This window comes from Rhynchophorus ferrugineus, unplaced genomic scaffold (assembly GCF_030347505.1).
Source record: "Rhynchophorus ferrugineus isolate W39M unplaced genomic scaffold, kcgeb_rfMv2 rfM10, whole genome shotgun sequence".
Classification (NCBI taxonomy): Eukaryota; Metazoa; Arthropoda; class Insecta; order Coleoptera; family Curculionidae; genus Rhynchophorus; species Rhynchophorus ferrugineus.
In genome coordinates this window covers 9,604,349-9,623,180 of record NW_027472589.1, presented here as the reverse complement: position 1 = coordinate 9,623,180, position 18,832 = coordinate 9,604,349, and the positions used below count along the sequence as shown (strand labels likewise).

At 32.3% G+C, this 18,832-nt stretch overlaps 1 protein-coding gene across 1 annotated transcript in view; it reads left to right on the top strand.

The window, feature by feature from the left end:
* LOC143203554 (Krueppel-like factor 6) overlaps positions 1-18,832 on the top strand; it is a 696,440-nt gene that overhangs the window by 11,555 nt on the left and 666,053 nt on the right. The gene's annotated exons all lie outside the window — the stretch shown is intronic.

Genomic DNA, 18,832 nt, shown 5'->3' with positions numbered 1-18,832 from the left:
CCTTAAAACTTTTGTTAACAGTACCTGAAAAATAAAACATTCAATTTTGTTTATTGGGACTGTAATTAACATAATGAATTCACAAATGTTACTGTAACAACGTTTCCACTTATACTATCAACTCGCACATACGCAATATAAACTAAAGTTGATATTTTCTAGTGTTGGGAACTATCGACTGAAAGCGACTATCGATCGTTTAGTAATTGACTACTTTTTACTATCGACTGTTTCAGTCGCTATTTTTGGTTCGACTGATTTTACTACTTCTTACCTGTGATTGTTTCAGTCGCTATTTTCGGCCCTACTGATTTTTATTACTATTTGCTATCGACTGTTTCAGTCGTGTACTTTTAGTTACTATTTTTGGTTCTACTAGTTTCATTCGACTGATTTATGAACGTTCTAGCCCCGTAGCCGCAACCATGACATAAATGTACCCAATTTATGTAATATATATGGTTTTATGATTTTTTGGTAGTTTGCTTATAAATAACAATATATTGTCTATTAATATAGCATCATTTTGGAACGATATTCTTCAAGATTGTTAATGTAATAGGATAAAAAGTTTAAAATTGTGCCTGATAAATAGTAAAATACCTTGAACTGTTTTTATGGCAATAATAGGTAATATTTCGATTACTCTCTCGATTTTTGCTAAAATATATTTCAGTTCTATAATAAATAAAGCATTTACTTTATTTAAAAAAGCTCTAGTGGTTATTGTGTGATCATTTTTAATTATGTCATGAATTAGTTTTGTTTTCTATGATTAGGTATATGTTTAAGTCCTATTGTATTGTCTATATTTATTATAGTATATTATTTGAAAATAGCAATTAATATATTAAAATACGATAGAATATTTGTGGGGTATTATTCCATTTCATAGAAAAAATCTAATGCTTTTTACAGATCCACAGAACATTCAAATATAAAAGTTATTCTACTTCGTTTAAAATTAAATTACTAATTGCATGTTAATAGTATACAGTATTTTTTTTTTCCTTTTCTTTTTTGAAGTTAGTACGTGAGGGAATATGTACATCTCCGTCTCGCTTATACTACCGTTGGAAAATATAACCACATATAAAATTAACTACCCAAGCAATTATCTCCGTCCTGTCCTCTCTCACAATTTATACAGGAAAGGGTTCCTACATCATCATCTGACATCTCGAATTGAAAAAAAAAACAGTCGAACCGTGCATTTGACTGTTTTTTGCTAGTTTTTTGTCTATCGACTGTTTTCAGTCGATAGTTAACAACGCCAGTATATTCATATTTTCAGTTATAGGTCAAGTAAAATGAAAGCACGTATCCATTATATAATTCTTCTGTTGTTTTCTTTAACCAAGACATTCGACCAATAATAATGAACCTGCTTAGTGGTATTACTGGTTGTTTTTTCTGAATAATTGCCGACAAATATCTCGACAATGCTACAATTCAACCGTTTTTCTGGTATTTACGATTAGAAACCCATACCAGTGTGCTAATACGAATGACCTTGCGGACGTAACAATCCGCGAAAGATATTAAATATAATCGATGACAGAAAAAAAACAACAACAATTAGAATTGAGGTTTGGTATACAAGTACAACCGTTCTGTTTATTAAAGATTACGTACGGGCTGGTGATACACACTTGTCAAATACAAATATTTGGTTGTCGTTGATGCGAACACATCGCTAGATAAGATTATCATTATCGGTATTATCTTAATCGTCGAGTTTAAGAAAACGATGAGTATTAATGGAGTGTCCCATAAAAGAATTTGTCTTTCTCAATTTTTCTTGTAAAAAGTCAACAAGGGTTAATTTCTGTCGAAGGAAAGACTGTCCTTGTCACCTTATTAATTATTATGGGAAGCAAAAAAAAATTTCAAAATGAGCTTGAATGAGACTTGTTGACATTAGAATGAATATATATATATATATATATATATATATATATATATATATATATATATATATATATTATGAGTCATATATCTCTAAATATGTAAATTATTCAGCTTCATTTAATTTATGAATCATAGTATGATATAATAGTTAAATACCAACATGGTTTGTTCATATTATGTTACTTGTTTTGTATTTATAATAACATTATGAAAATGTATGCTATAAACACTAGTATGTAGTATATTATGAATAATATTCTTATTAGTATACGGATGTTATGAGGGCGGTTTTTATATTTTGGGATTTCAGGTCAAAAGCAATTAATTCTCCGTGAAAATCGTATAAATTTTTTGATGCGTTTAAACCAACTGAAGCATTCGGTAACTATGTCAGATGTCGAAACATGTTACCCTCTTGATTAAATTTTAATTTGCATTCTGAGTGCTCGAAACACTTGGGGGTAAACTGGCATTGTCATAGTGGCGAACGATGCATCTTTCAAAGTCGGTTATTCATGTCATGGATATTATAGGATGTAGTTCTTCCAGAATATTTTTCCACTTTTGCTAATTACGTCATCAAGTTGCGTCAAAATGTTTCGACTGCATATATCGTAAGAAATGTAAAAATTTACCATCTAAAATTTTTTGTAAACTAACTCAGCACAATCTCGGAATATAAAAGGCAACTGTCGTACAGACATACAAGTTAATCGAGTATTTTAAAGACTAATAATATAGCAATCAGAAGGTTCTGGTAAAGTTGACGTCATGATATCCTTTTCGAAAGAATAATATTGTACTGACTTTTGTTCCTATTGAATCTGAAACCAAAACAGGGGTCTTCATATCAGTTATAGTATAAACTAGGATAGCAGAAACTAGATAAATTGGTTAATCGCTCTTACTTGTTACTCGCTGTACATTATTACGATCTTATGATTCATACAATTAAAAAGCTTTAAGTATAATAATATATATTATTATATGGTGTCTGGTAGTTATAGCCTATTCAAAGTTATTTTGTACATACGTCATCTAAATTTGTGACGTCAAAACGTCGTAATGTTGCCGTATCAACTCTGACAACTCTGAGTTTTAGTTTAGTTGGGCTTTAATATACAATAAAAATCTAATCTAAATGAGATAATTGAACAAAAATGTTATCAGATATAATTTATTTTAACATTATAGTACATCTGAAAACTACAGTTAATTATACAGCCACAATAGTTTGTAGGTTAGAGTTACAACCACTTATAACCCTTACTGCCTTCAAGGATTTTGTATATGTCTGACAACCGGACAACTCTGACAGGCTCATTCGTTTATGTTCTTTAATTATAATAAAATGAGGAGGAAAATATCTGAAACGAATTTACAAATTGCGGCAGGTAATACGTTAACAATCTTGAAGACCTATGTACAAAAAAACTTTGAACAGACTATGAATATTTATTGTTTTAATATGGATCCATTTGAAGACAACTTGGTGTTCTTTATTTAATTTATAATTCTTAAATTATAAATATTTCCAAATATATCCATTTCTGATGTGAATGTGGAAAATTGAGCACAATAAGTTTGTATTTTTAAAAGTTGTCTTGTAAATTATATTTGTACACTTTGTATTTTATTGAAAGCTGAGCAATAGATACGTTCGATTCCTTAAAGTGAATGGATATTTTTTCCATATTGTTTTCTTATTGGTATTTGTTGTTAACCAATATGTTAATGGTGGTACTTTCTATTGTTTTTAACTAAGTCGCCTTGCTGGTTTTGGATTCGGATGCTGTTAGCTTCCTAGGTTGAAGATCGCTCTCTGTTAAAGGACCATTGTAATGTGCGTCTTTGGATCTGTGCCTCAACTGTGATTCGATTAATCATTGGGGCATCTTGTAAATAATAACACAGTCTTTAATAAGATCTCAGAGTTTTTAACAGTATCTAGGAATCGAAACCATAATAAAGCATTGGTAAAATGCTGCGAAGAGATGGAAATATTTCCTCTTCCATACCATCTTGGAGAAGCTACTCAGCTTATTACTTTAACCATAGATGCTACTTCATTCTCCTGTGTTACTGCTATCAAGTATTTGAAGTCCTCTGCTTGTATACGTATAATTCATCTTGAAGGTATTCCTTCAGCGAACAAAACCATCACCAGTGGACGTCACGGTGAGTATTGTTCTACTTTATTTAATACTCAAGAGAAAACCTTTATCTGATGTCCTGCTGTAGACTTCCTGCCTCTGAGACTTTTTATTTAAAATTAGATCAAACAATTTCGGTATTTAACGTTTTTATTTGTAACACACGTCATTATTTCGCCCTAGTGATAACGCAGTCCACCAATTGTTTCTCAAATTGTTTAAAATTGACCTCGTAACTTGGGATTAATAAACCGCACTTCTGCTTACGCCACGACGAGAATACATCCTGTTTTATCGTTTGCCTGATACTTTAAATAACTTTCCTGATATTTTTCAAAGGCCGAGCTCACGATAGCGCATCTTTTATGTAACCAAACCAAATATGTATTTTCGTTTTTATTATAGTGTGTAATCTTTTACATTGTAAACTCACTCAACAGAAATATCGGTAATGATACACAACGTTTTGTCTACGAGGGGAATTTTTTTTTAGAAAGTCCAGCTATGTTGGTTTTATATGTTAATTTTATTATTGTGTTTCTATAGAATTTAGAAAATGAAGGCTCCACAGTAGGAAAACCTTGTGATCTGAAATGTTTATGCAGTCCTTACACATCCAGTCCTTTTGGCAGTTTTGCAATAAACTTGGAAGTTGTTGGCATGTTGATGGCAATATATACGAAACCTTATTTTCCATTGTAAAGATAACGCTAAAAGAAAATAACATATATAATTTTAGGACGAAATTTTGTGTCAAACTTAGCGTTATTTTTAAATTAGCAATTCTTAAAATTATAAATATTTCCAAATATACCCATTTCTGATATCAATGTGGAAAATTGAACACAATAAGTTTGTATAAGTTTAAGAGTTGTCTTGTAAATTAACAGTTTGTATTTTATTGATAGCTGAGCAATAGATTGGATTCCTTAAAGTGAATGCATATTTTTTCTATATTGGTTTTTTATTGATATTTGTTGTTAACCAATATGTTATTGGTGGTACTACAAGATTTCTATTGTTTTTAACTAAGTCGCCTTGTTGGTTTTGGATTCGGATACTGTTAGCTTCCTAAGTTGAAGATCTCTGATCGCTCTCTGTTAAAGAACCATTGTAATGTGCGTCTCTGGATCTGTGCCTCAACTGTGATTCGATTAATCATTGTGGCGTCTTATAAATAATAACACAGTATTTAATAAGATCTCGGAGTTTTTAACAGTATCTAGGAATCGAAACCATAAAGAAGAATTGGAAAAATAAGTGCTGCGAAGAGCAGGAAATATTTCCTCTTCCACATTATCTTGGAGAAGCCATTCAGCTTATTACTTTAATCGTAGATGCCATTTTTTTCCACGCTTGTATACGTATGATTCACCTTGAAGAATTCTCGAAATTATAATTTATTGTTCATTCCTTCAGCGAACAAAACTTTTAACAACAAAATAGTAGTGAGTGACGGACAAACAATCGCGTCGATAGCCTACATTCCGACCGACAAAACGAATATTCCTACCTACTAAATTCTGGTTTACCAATTATACAAGTTGACAAATTCGGGTTCTACTTGGTTTTGAACCCGAGTAGATGAAAACGATTGTTAACATTACTTGAGCTCTCTGAGATCTTCAATCCGTTATATGCTCGGTAAACGAGGAACAATCATGATAAATGCACTCAAAATATGTATTCGCAGTACTTTACCGTCGAGCAATGAAAACGATTTCGTTAAAGAATCAAAGAAAGAATATTTGTCAAAGTTTACAGTCTGGTGAAAGAGCAGCTTGCACATCGTTTGAAAGTGTTGTTCACAACTTTTTCGAGGATTTGTGATTAAATCGCACGTAATCGACAATATGTTGTAAGAGATCTAGAAAAGTATAAACAGCTTTTGGTTGCTTCAGATCCACAACCGTGTTATTTATTATTTTCAGTTTTCCGTTTCAGTTAGGTGCAGACATTGAAAATTTTCATGCTTTGCATTAATTTATTTTTCCACCATGATTATTTTGTCAGGGTTTACTAAGATATGATAGATCAGATCAAGTTTTTTGATTTTCCATTCCTCATATATGCTCTTGGACTATCGTTTGTGGATTTTTATTCCCAACAACACTCACTTGTTAATTTTTAATGCCCATTTACAACTTTTGTAACCAATATTGCAGCATATATTCGTTCGTCTTCTGTCGTTGAATTCTTGTTGTTGTTACGACTAGCCTCCGTTGGTTTGTCGCCTAGTAATTGTTTTCTTTAACACTAAATATGAGTGTAATCAACATTGTAAACATTAATAACGTTATTTGATATAAAATACTAGAACTATTAGCATAAAAATGATATTTAATACGTATATAAACAAATTCATGTTACACAATCATTTATTGTTAATTATCTCGACTGAAAAGGAAAACACATAGTCGCATTTATAAAAAAAAATGTTATAAAACATCGCTAGTGCATACTGCAATACTGCAGTAGCCAGCATACTGTCTGGATTTATATCTAATGGAGAACTTTTGGGATCGCCTAGGACAATTTGGTATTTAGGAAAACAATCATTTGTAGTATTCCTTAACAAACAAATATTGTTAGACTTTTGGTGAGATAATTAATGATACAGTTGTATGATTAACGTTGTATTGTAATTATATACTGACTCACTCAATGATGATTCACTCAATAGTAAAACTAGCGTTGGGAACTATCGACTAAAAACAGTCGAAACAGTCAATAGTCGCAAAACAGTCGATAGACAAAAAACTAGCGATAGTAATTACTATTTTCAGTCAAATGCACTATTCGACTGTTTTGTTTAATTCGTGATGTCAGACGAAGATGTACAAACTCTTTCCTGTATAAATTGTAAGAGAGGAAAGGACGGAGATAATTGCTTGCCGCAGTTATTTTTTCCAATGGTAGTATAAGCGAGACGGAGATGTACATATTCCTTCACGTACCAACTTTAAAAAAGAAAAGGAAAAAAACAATTACTGAATATTATTAACAATAATTTCATTTTAAACGAAGTAGAATTACTTTTATATTTGAATGTTCTGTGGATCTGTAAAAAAGATTGGAATTTTCTATGAAATGGAATAATACTCCACAAATGTTTTATTGCATTTTATTATGTTAATTGTTATTTTCAAATTATATACTATAATAAGTATTGACAATAAAGCAGAACTTAAACAAAACCTAAAAACTAAAGATGTACAATAACCATAAATACTAAATAAAAATTAAACATATACCTAATTATAAAAAAATTAATTCAAGACATAATTACAAATGATCGTATAATAACTACTAGAGCTTTTTTAAATAAACTAAATGCTTTATTTATTGTTGTAACGCAAATATTTTTTAACAAAAATCGAGAGAGTAATCGAAATATTACCTATTATTGTCATAAAAACATTCAAGAGTATTTTACTATTTATCATTCATAATTTTAATGTTTTAGCTCTATTAACATTAACCATCTTGAATAATACCGTTCCAAAAGGCTGCTATATTAATATAAAATATATTGTTATTTACAAGCAAACTACCAAAAAAATCATAAAACTATATATATTACATATAGATCTATGTAAGCATAAATTGGGTACATTTTTGTGAAGGTCGCGGCGGTTAGTACGACTGAGCCAGAACGTTAAAAATCAGTCGAATGAAAGTAGTAAAAACAAAAATAGCAACTAAATGTACACGACTGAAACAGTCGATAGTAAAAAGTAACAAAATTAGTCGAACCAAAAATAGCGACTGAAACAGTCGATAGTAAAAAATAATCAATTATTAAACAGTCGATTTCAGTCGATAGTTTCCAGCACTAAGTAAAACTTTATACATTTTACATTTATATTTTTAATACGTTTTATACAAGTTCGTGAGTTTGTACTGCTATAATTATATTGCTTCCACGTTGCTATGATTTAATGGTATTTTATGGTGAAATCTTGGATAACTTCGTAGATACGTTTAGTTTGTTTCTTCGTTGGTTACGTAATGATTAGCATGGTACCTTATCCAAGAACTTTGTTTTGACAACGTCAGATCGGCTTATAGACCAAATAGACTTCACTATTGACTTGAATTTACAAGTTAAAGTCTTGCTTTAAACGGTGGCCGGCCTACGTTGAGGAAAACACTAATTATAATTATCGACATTTCAAGAAAATTGTTTCGGGGGAAAGAAGAGCTACTAGAACTTACGTAAAACATGTAGGCTCACTATTTATTATCGATGGAATCAGTTGTAGTTTAAGTAAGAGTTGAATTTATATGGCTGATGCCTGTTCTGTTGTAAAGTCTTTCTTCATAAACCGTTTCTGAGATTCTGTAATTATTATATTTTTTAGCAATGTTTCGATTTAATTAATAAAACAGGTTGTTTAAAATTATCTTAACCTGCAGCCATCTCCAGTATTGTTAACCATAGCAGCTCTGATTATCCACCAGAAAACTCTTAATTCATGTATTGTCTTGGTATATGCCGAAGTTGCATTTACGAAGATGGTGACAATGTATTTGTTTATGTAATATACTCGCTTTATTTTCCGAAAATTTACTGTTCCCTGACTATGTATAAGTTGTTTTATGGCGACTCTCGACTACATTGAATAATATGACTCCGAAGTCGTAAAATGTAAATGATGGTTTGGCTGGAGGTCATCGACTGAGGGTAAAAACGATTTAAAAATAATTTAAATCGATAACAACTAGGGGTGGTATTTCCCAGACTGTCGTGAAAGTCTGTACAGACCAAGGTCATTAGTTTGTCTGGTATTTAATCGACTTTTAATTACACGGATATAAATGGGGATGTATTTTATGTGGCTTATTGTAAATTCTTGAATGTTTTGAATTTAATGTTTTGTGCTGTTAATCACGATATAGCTAGATAGTTAGTTATATTGATTTAAGAGGATATTGTAGAATAGAAATTTGAAATAATGTGTCACACATATTTTAACACATGGGTTGAAAAATCCTTGGCTTAACAAAGCAAACGTGTTTTTTTGTTCAAAATTGGCGTTACTCACCAACAGAGCTACACAATTATTCCAGTACCGCCCTAACATTTTAATACCACTTTTGTAGAACGATTTATCTTTAGCCTCAAAATAGGTTGCTCCCTAGTCAGATGGGGATCGTTATGATTCCAGAGTGAAGTGACGGACATGGATCCATGTTTTATCCATTGTCATATATCGACGCAAAAATTCCGGTTTGTTACGTTAAAACATGGCCAAACACTTCTCAGAATCATTAACACGTTCTTGTTTTCATCATTTCGGCATCCACTTTAAACAGAGCTTTCCTATAGTTAAATATTCATGCAATATAAAACCAAAACGTTTTTTTGATACCTTTACGATATTAGTGAACTCACGCAATTTTACTTTTCGATCATTCAAAACGATTCTGTCGATTTTGTTGATGTTTTCTGATATTATCACCTTTTTTGGATGCCCACTGCATTCGGCATCATCTTTATCTCTACGACTCCCTCACGTTTGAAGTCAACGAACCGACGTTTTATTGTTGTTTCCGATGGAGCGAAGTCCTAATAACACCTTTCAAGCCATTGCATTGCTTGAACGGTATCTTCCCATCAAGAAGCAGTGTAAAATTAAAACATGCATTTGTTTTTGATCCATTGTTTTGAAAATAACAAAAGTAATGTAGTCACTTTTAGTACAATAACTCATAAACGTATGACTAGAATATCATGAAATTTTCAACAGGTTTCTTGTTAAGGTGAAAAAGCAGTGAATGCAATAAATCTAGCGCCATATATCTGTTAGGACTGAGACTTTTCAGCCAACGTGTTACAATAAATGAGCTGCGAGGAAATATCTTGCAATTTCAAACTCAAAAGTATTAGACCATTTGTTATTGTATAGTGTAGTGAGATGCATTTAATAGAAAGAAAAAACAGCAGTATCAAACATCAGATAATTAGTCTTGAGTGTCCTTTATAATTAAGTATCATAATTAATAATTTCTATAATATATATAAAGAATCTAAACATCACTAAGTTTATTATTAACATAATCCTTCATAATTAAGTGACTTTATCTCATTTATAATTAAGTACCACAATAAATGTTCAATTCTATATATAGAAAATCTAATACCTTTTGTGTATTCTGTAGAATTAAGAATGGCCGCCAAAAATTTCCAACTAACATAGAAAATCCGCGACAGTCCAACTGTTTGAAACTATCCAAGGCGATAAGTGTACCGCATGAAAGCATCTACAGGTTGTAAACTGTTTCATAACGCTGATGGAATTTACGAGTTAAACATACGATTAACAAGTAAATAGTCGTCGGCCGATTAGAATGGGCCGCCGACTAATGGAAGCGCGCCGGATCGATAGCGTTAAGGTTAACGGATATTTAGCGCGAGAGCGGCGGGCGGCCCTCCGCACTCGGTCATCGTTAAAAATGAAAACCGGTCGGTTTGTATTTGGCACTTGCCGGCACCGCGATTTTTTCTCTCTGGAGCCGTCCCGCGATCCGTTGAAATAGTTACGAAACGACGTTGTTTACCTAGAAATTCACACGCCGTCGTACGTTTTGATTCCGCTGTAAGCGGTTACCAATCGCGTTTCTCATGCACGCTACGGAATTGTTCTCGTATGTTGTCACAATTGCGAATTGCTGTTAGTCAAGAGAGTGATTTTTTTGTCTGATAAGACTAAGATGTATTTTTTATGGAAAAAAAACTGGTGTAACTCGGAATTATTAGATAATATCAAAATATATTCATTGATTAATTAAAATAAAACAAAACATGATCAAAATAGTGTTAAAAAGCTCAAAAACTTGAAATTAACAATAGGACAGCTGCCAAAAGCACGAGACATGATCAAGACAGTGTTAAATAAGCTCAAAAACTTGAAATTAACTATAAGGCAGCTGGCAAAAGTAGGAGATATAATCAAGACAGTGTTAACCAAGCTCAGAAACTTAAAATTAGCAATAGGGAAGCTGCCAAAAGTTAGGAACATCATCAAGACAGTGTTAAACAAATTTAAAAACTTGAAATTAATAATAGGGCAGCTGCCAAAAAAGGAAATTTGATCAAAACAATATATTAAACAAGGTCAAAGATTTGAAATCAACAAGGCTGTCGCTAGAAGTAAGAAATAATAATTTAGACTCTTAGAATACCTACCTAGGAGGAAATGGGATATTGCAACATGGGGGAATTGAAAACATTCCTCCAGCGCCAAGCAAGCGTGTTTATTTTACAAGAAAGGTATTTTCCTAAGCATTAGTAATTAACTGTTTTGACAGTGTTGGATTACTAGTGGGTTTGGTGTTTATAGGGCCAAATAGACTTTATAATTGAGTGATAAACCAATCTGTTTGATCTTAGATCAAATTGGGAGTACCTTCCAACTAACCATCACGGTTCTTTTATTTTGAGCTCTGCTTTTTGTTTAGCAACATAGTTAAATGATTGGCACTGAATTTACTAATGACAGTAAATATTTATAACCCTACAAAACAAGTACAAAGTAAGGGACAAATAACTATTTTCAGTTCTATTATTTTACTGTACAAGTACAATAATAAAACACTATAGCACAACTACTAATAGAACTACTAAACAAGAAAATAAAAAATTACAACTTATCCAAACAAGACAGCTAGGGATGGCATAATATAGGATATTATGCACTATGGAGATGTTGATTAACCAAAATCAAGGGGAAAGAGATTGACATAAAAAGATCGGTAGAATTTTCTATCAGAAATCTTTAACAAACACACAAAGAAATTCAGTTTAAATCTAATAATTGAGTTAATATAAGTTAATAGATTGTAACACACTTAAACTAAAATTATTTGTATTCTATGTATTAAAAAAAACGAAGATTTTGGAGTATCGTCAACGCTCTGTAGCAAGAATTATAGCAAACTGAATGAACAACCAATAGAGTTAAATGACAATGAAAGGGAAGATTTATTGGACAAAAATCCAGCGCAAACTCTTAACGATCTTTCAGACAGCGTAGAGGAAAAGAGTTTTCTGTGGAGTATATCGACTGACTGGATCTACGCGCAAGAAGTCAAATGTTGAGCTAACAGTTATTCACATCGACAAAGAATTGGAATTTTGATAGCCGAAATATTGCTGTACATATCGTGGATTCATGAAGGTTTAGTGTATGACGAACTTCTAAACCCAAATATACTGTTACTATAAATATTTATTGACGTCACCTGCATAAACTGAACGACGTATTGTTGCAAAAAAGCTCAGCAATAGCGAGTAACAGACACAAAGTTGTTTTGCAACGTTCGGCTACACGTGACAAGAGATGTGAAGGATACACTAGTCTAGCTCGAATTGGATGATTACCGCACCCAGCGTATTCACCAGGCATAGCACATCTGTCTGGTGAAAGAAACTTTTAACTAATATATCTAATTATATATTTTCATACATGTATACATTTTTCTCAATAAAGGCTTTATTAAAATGAAAAAAATGATTAGATTATATGCAGACTTAATAGTTATAAAGCTTGAGTCGTCTATTATGTTAAGGAAAATTGATCCATCCTCTTTTGAAGTTACTATGCTACTTGGTCGATCATGTCTGCAGTTTTTTAACAGAAACCTGTGATCTCTTTCTGTACTAGCCATGTAGCGACCATCAAGCCAGCTATCGTTGACACGAGGAACAGAACCACTTGTTTGGTTTTATGTTGTTTAAAGTAATACAGGTTCAGCGATAGTGAGAAAAAAGATGATATCCCAATATAAACAGTATTAAGCCAACCTTCTAAAGATAAATATGATGATTATTTACCATTAACTTCTTACTTTTCTCATTGTTTTCGTCATTCCGTAGCCGTTGTCAAATTTACTATCTCCTCTTTACTATCTACCAATTTTTCAATCTTCTTTGGGTGTTTTATGCCATTTATATGCCTACGTTGTTTTATTTGGCCATTTGGTTTTAACATAACGCCTTATTTAACAAATGTTTCACAGTAATAATTTAAAAAAATTCACATTTTATTAGCGTTTTTTCAAGATATTTCTTTTCTTATATTTGTTCACGCAATTATTTCTCTTTTATCATTTTCTCTTTCTGAGCACAGATCTGAAGAAGGCACGGGTTCTGGCTGGATGAATGAAATTACTGTAGTTAATTTTCTGTATTTTTTTCATTGTTATCATCATCGTAATTTCTAATATTAATGGGCGAAATATCAGAAATGTTGGTATGAGCTTTTGCATATGATGTAATAATAACAACTGATATGTCACCTACAAAAGCTTAACCAAATAGAATATGACATTAAGAGAATATAGAGTGATGTGAATTAAAACGAAACTTGTGATGATGAAGGTACCAGATGTACTAAATTGAGGGTATATAACTTGAATAAGTAAATGCATTTAAGTGTCTGAGTATAGAAAAAAACTCATAGATCAAAGATAGATAAAAGTAAGATACAACGAGCAGAAATTAAATATTTTAGAAGATTTAGGGGTACAACAAAGATGGATTGGATGAGAAGAAATACGAAAATACTTGGAAGTGGAACAAGATAGAAAGGAGGCTACACAATTCAGCAACCTTAGTGGGCATTCTTAATGGTAACGAATATGGGAAGCAAGGACGGAGAGGAAAATAAATGGTCCTGGAATGGAATGTAAATAAGAAAGGAAAAACCCCGACCGAAACAAACAAGTCTGAGCAGAAACAGAAATAAATTGAAGGAATTTATACATGGAGAAAGTAAGAATAGACAATAAACCTAACACTCCATTAAGTGGTACAAAATATGGATTTTAACCATCATAAACCGAGATTTAAGCATATGCACTTATTTCTGAATGAATATATTAAAAATAGCGTCAGTAAAATCACTGCCAGTCAATGTTTAATGGTCCAGACATCATGCAATGTTGACGAGAATCGGTATATGGCCATAACATCACGAATTTTTTATGAGAGGTCATCATATATAGGTCATACCACAGAACCGACGACCGCAGTCGAATTCGCGATAATTACACATGAAAGAAAAATTGTTAATCGTTTCATAATTGAACAAATCTATCTTTGATACTCTCTCGATTTAACCGCCCAGCTTTGAACTTTGATGTTCCACCGAGTTCGGGGGACACATTTGATTAATTAAAGGCTTACATACGTAGCTGGACTTTTTGCGAATCATGCTGGGGGGAGGTGGTTGGCCGTAAATCAGCTTAAAGGCTGTCCAACTCTGGTGTTCGTCATATCGTTCGCGTAATTGTATTATGTCGAATTTTAAAACCGACGAATTTATTCCTTTGACTCGTGTGAGAGTCTGATAAAGAAATCGGACGTGTGGAGTTGTTAAGCGAGACAAGGATACCAGGTAAAAGGTCTGGCCAGGTGGACGAACTCGACGAGTACTGAAAATAGCCCGATGGTCAGTCGGACAGATGGTTCGAAATTCCATCACTTTGGTACCCCGGGTTCTGTGAACGTCGAGAAAAAACAAGCATGTAATAAATCACGGGGAAAAAATAATATAGTCATAAATTTCATCAGTACTATGATCGTTTCAGCGACAGCGGCTTGAAAGATGTACGTTGAGAGTATTACAACCATTTTTTTCTATAGGAATGTATGAAAAAACAAATATTGATGATCGAAGTTGAATTTTGTTTTTGTTTCATTCACTAGAACCAATTTTAGTGGCAATATTGGTACTCTTCTTCGGTAATTATCCGTTTACTTTGGGCAAACAAGTAGGCGTATAAAAAATAACGGTCCTTTGTTGTTCTAAAGCCACCAAGTAATGCCGAAGAAACAGACTACTATATACTTTGATGTGCTTCTTCCAAAAACAACATTTGTTGGTTTTGACTAGTCTTGAAAGACTACAACATGCCATCTCATACATCCATGATTCGTCACCTGTATAGATATTATATACAGCTATATGTATAAATATGTTCTTTAATAATCTCGTTACACCAATCCAGATGAGCTATGTCTTAAGAATGTGTCAGACTAACCATGTAAGGTCTTTAACCATTACCTTATAAGATCACATACAGCATCCATATGCTATGGTGCAACTGTTGTATTGATAATCCCTTCCGAAAAAATAAATTTTATGAAAATGTTACTTACAACAGTGTTGAGTTTCCAGTAAAAACATCACATGGTGTCTGACAACGTCTACTGCTGCAAAGGCCAGGGATATAAATGGCAACTCTCCTAACTATAATTCAGATTATTTGAATATTATTAATACATTAATTGGACAAATGGCTTTAAAATTGTTGCAGTGATTCTACAGTTCTACATTTCAAGAAAACGGACATATGAAAAATTTTAGGCATGTTCAAATGTTCAAACATGAAATTAAACATTATACTATCAATAAGCTATAGTTGAAAACTCAACAGAATCTAAGGTTTTTTTTGTTAATTAATCTTCCAATAAATAGGCTTAGTACCTGTTTTTTTTTAGATGTACTTGCGTCAATATAACAGGTGGGCTAATAGTCCCGGTACCATTTTGATTGAGCACCATCTTGGTTATGTGACGTTTAGCTCGGTTTCGCTTTACACATTATGTTGTGTAGATGTCCAAATTTTATTATGGATAAATATACGTCACAAGAACGAGCAGAAATAGTGACAATATTTATTGAAAATAATCCTTCCATTATTGCCACTCAGTGGAAATTGTGTCAAATATATCCAAATCGTCCAGTGCATCACAAAACTACAATTTATCGTTCACATGCGAATTTTGACATTACGGTCGACAGCAGATAGGTCTCGTTCTGGAAGACAACGGATGTCTCGTGGCATTGAAATGTGGCTTTGGTATGCGATAGGGTTGCGGAGTCTCCAGAAACATCAATTCGGAGACGTGGTTCCCAGTTACACATTTCTGCACGCAGTTTGAGGCGAATTTTGAAAACTGATTTGAAAATGTACCCGTACAATTAGTCCAAAAATGGCTGCCGAGAGATCCTGATCAACGAGTTGAATACAGTAATGTAATGTAGTACTAAGATTATCTAGTGAAATTGAAGATTTTTCGTTCAAATTGATAATGAGCGATGAAGCTCATTTTCCCCTTAGTGGCCACGTCAATAAACGGAACAGTTTTGTTTTGGGGATCACAGAATCCTCAATTAATTTATGAAACATCATTGCATCCACTAAAAACAACTGTATGGCGTGGTATTCATGGTGGAAACATCATTGGTCCCTTTTTTTTGAAAATGACCAAGGTGTTGCTGTTACTGTTCCTGCTGAACTGTACCAAGACATGATCTTGAGACATGAAATTTTCTTGTGCCTGAAATGGAAGAGCAAGGACTAGAGGACATGTGGTTTCAGCAAGATGGGGCCACAGCACACACAACTTGTTCAACAATTCAATTATTGAATGACGTTTTTCCACGAAGACTAATTTCGCGAAGTGGCGATTTGGCATGGCCAGCTAGATCTCCGGGTTTGACAGCACCATACTTTTTCTTATGGAGTTTTTTAAAATCTAAAGTTTACCTGAATAAGCCCCAAACGATTCAACATTTTAAAGACAATATTCGTCACGATATTGAAGAAATTCAGCCTTAGATGTTGCAGGATGACATGAAAATGCTTTTAAGCCTTTGAGCCAAAAGTTGAATAGAAAATTGCAGTTACCATTTAGCCGATAATTTTTCAATCATAGCGAGAAAAAAAAATGTAAAGACCAAATAAACTTTTTATGAAAACAAAACTTACTTATCTTTTCTTTGAACAAAATTATAAGCTTCAATCAAAATCAAAAGGGTAGCGGGACTTTTGCCCCAACTTGTACAAGCCGAATGAGTGTGAGATAAATAAATACATCAGTATGTGTTTCCCAAATTAGAATTAAATCAAGCCACTTAAGCTAAAGTTGTGATTAAACAGTTATACACTATACAAGCTCGTCTGGTTTGATTCGCTTCAATCTTGTGATTTCCTGCGTGTTGTCCAGGATCTGTATTGCTTCTACGTTAATGAGATTTAGTAAACTTATTTCATGTTTTAGGCGAAATCTTGGATAACTTAATTAATTATAATTCCATTTGATTTCGAGGTCATTGTGTAGGTTACGTAGCGATAAGCATTGGTAATTAGTCGAATAATTTTGTTTTGATATCGTTGGGATTATAAATTGGCTTGATGTTTACTGCAACACCATAAATCCAAATAAATTTAATAAAAGACTGATAAGCCAATATCTTTGATATTAGGTTAAATCGAGAATATCTTCGGACTAACCAGTACACTTGATTTTTAGTCTGACTTGCTGGGCTTTTTGTCTAACATGACGTAGATTTGAGAGTAAGAGTATAAAAACTCAGCGAATGGGATTAGGACCAAGTTTATCGTCATTACCATATTATGAGAGGCCACATGATAGGGCTCCTTATGACCGTTTGAAGTTGAAAATACGATTTTGACTCTAGTTTTACTACCATTAAAATCAGACGAATGAATTGAAAATTATTTCTTAATTAGTCTAGAATTTTTTACAAATTTTATGTAGTTTAAGATCAACAGGGATATCAATGATATAAATATAAGAGATGTTCTTGAAATTGTAAAGAATCCAACATTATAGAAAAATAAATAAATATGGAGTATTTGATATATTTTTTTTAGACATCTTTATTAGACACGCTTAGTACAATCTTAATTATACATTAATTTATGACTACATTTCATTTGTACTTGTATTGATTCACAAGCTAGACGAGTGCGAGAAAATATATCAATATGTATTCTTCAATTATATAATTATAATAACTTGTAGCTATAGTTTACACTAAAGATATACATTTTATATAAGTTCGTATGGTTTTGTTCGCTTCAATCTACTGACATATTGGGCGCTGTCCAGCAGTTGTATTGCTTCCACGTTAGTATGATTTAGTAATCTTCTTTCGTGTTTCAAGGCGAAATCTTGGATAATTTCGCAAATCCATTTGATTTCCAGGTCATCGTGCAGTTCTTCGTTGGTTACGTAGCGATAGGCATTGGTAATCAATCGAAAAACCTTGTTTTGATAGCCTTGTATGCCTAGTTGATTAGAATTTTTAGTGCAACCCCATATTTGTACCCCATAGCTCAATATTGGCTTTATAATTGTATTATAGGTCAACCCCTTTGATTTTAGATCAAGTTGAGTGTATCTTCCGATTAACCAGTATAGCTGTTTTATTTTGGTTCTAATGTATTTTGCTTTTTGTCTAACGTGATGTTCATAAATAAAATGTTAATGAGAATCTATAATGCATTGTATCAACTATGGTATTACTGTTTATAACGTTCACAGTTTGATTATTTCGTAACAGTTAACACACGTGCCAAAGCGAAAAAATGAATTTCCTACAAATTATATTTAAAATCGTATAGGAAATACTAAATATGATTTATTTAATGTTAAATATCTTTAATATTAGAGTTAATCGCTACTTTTTAATGTGATTCTTGAATTTACCAGATGAAAATACACGATAATAAGCTATTTTTCAATAATAATTTTCATATTAGTCGTACTTATAGTATATACGTAATATATTAATTTGTTAATTTTTAATTATGTTAACTGAAATTTAAATATCTTTAAAATTAGAGCTAATCGCTACTTTTTAAGGTGGTTCTTCAATTCACCAGATGAAAATAGACGAGAATAAGCTATTATGTAAACTAATCTAATATTTCATTCTTGTCTGACA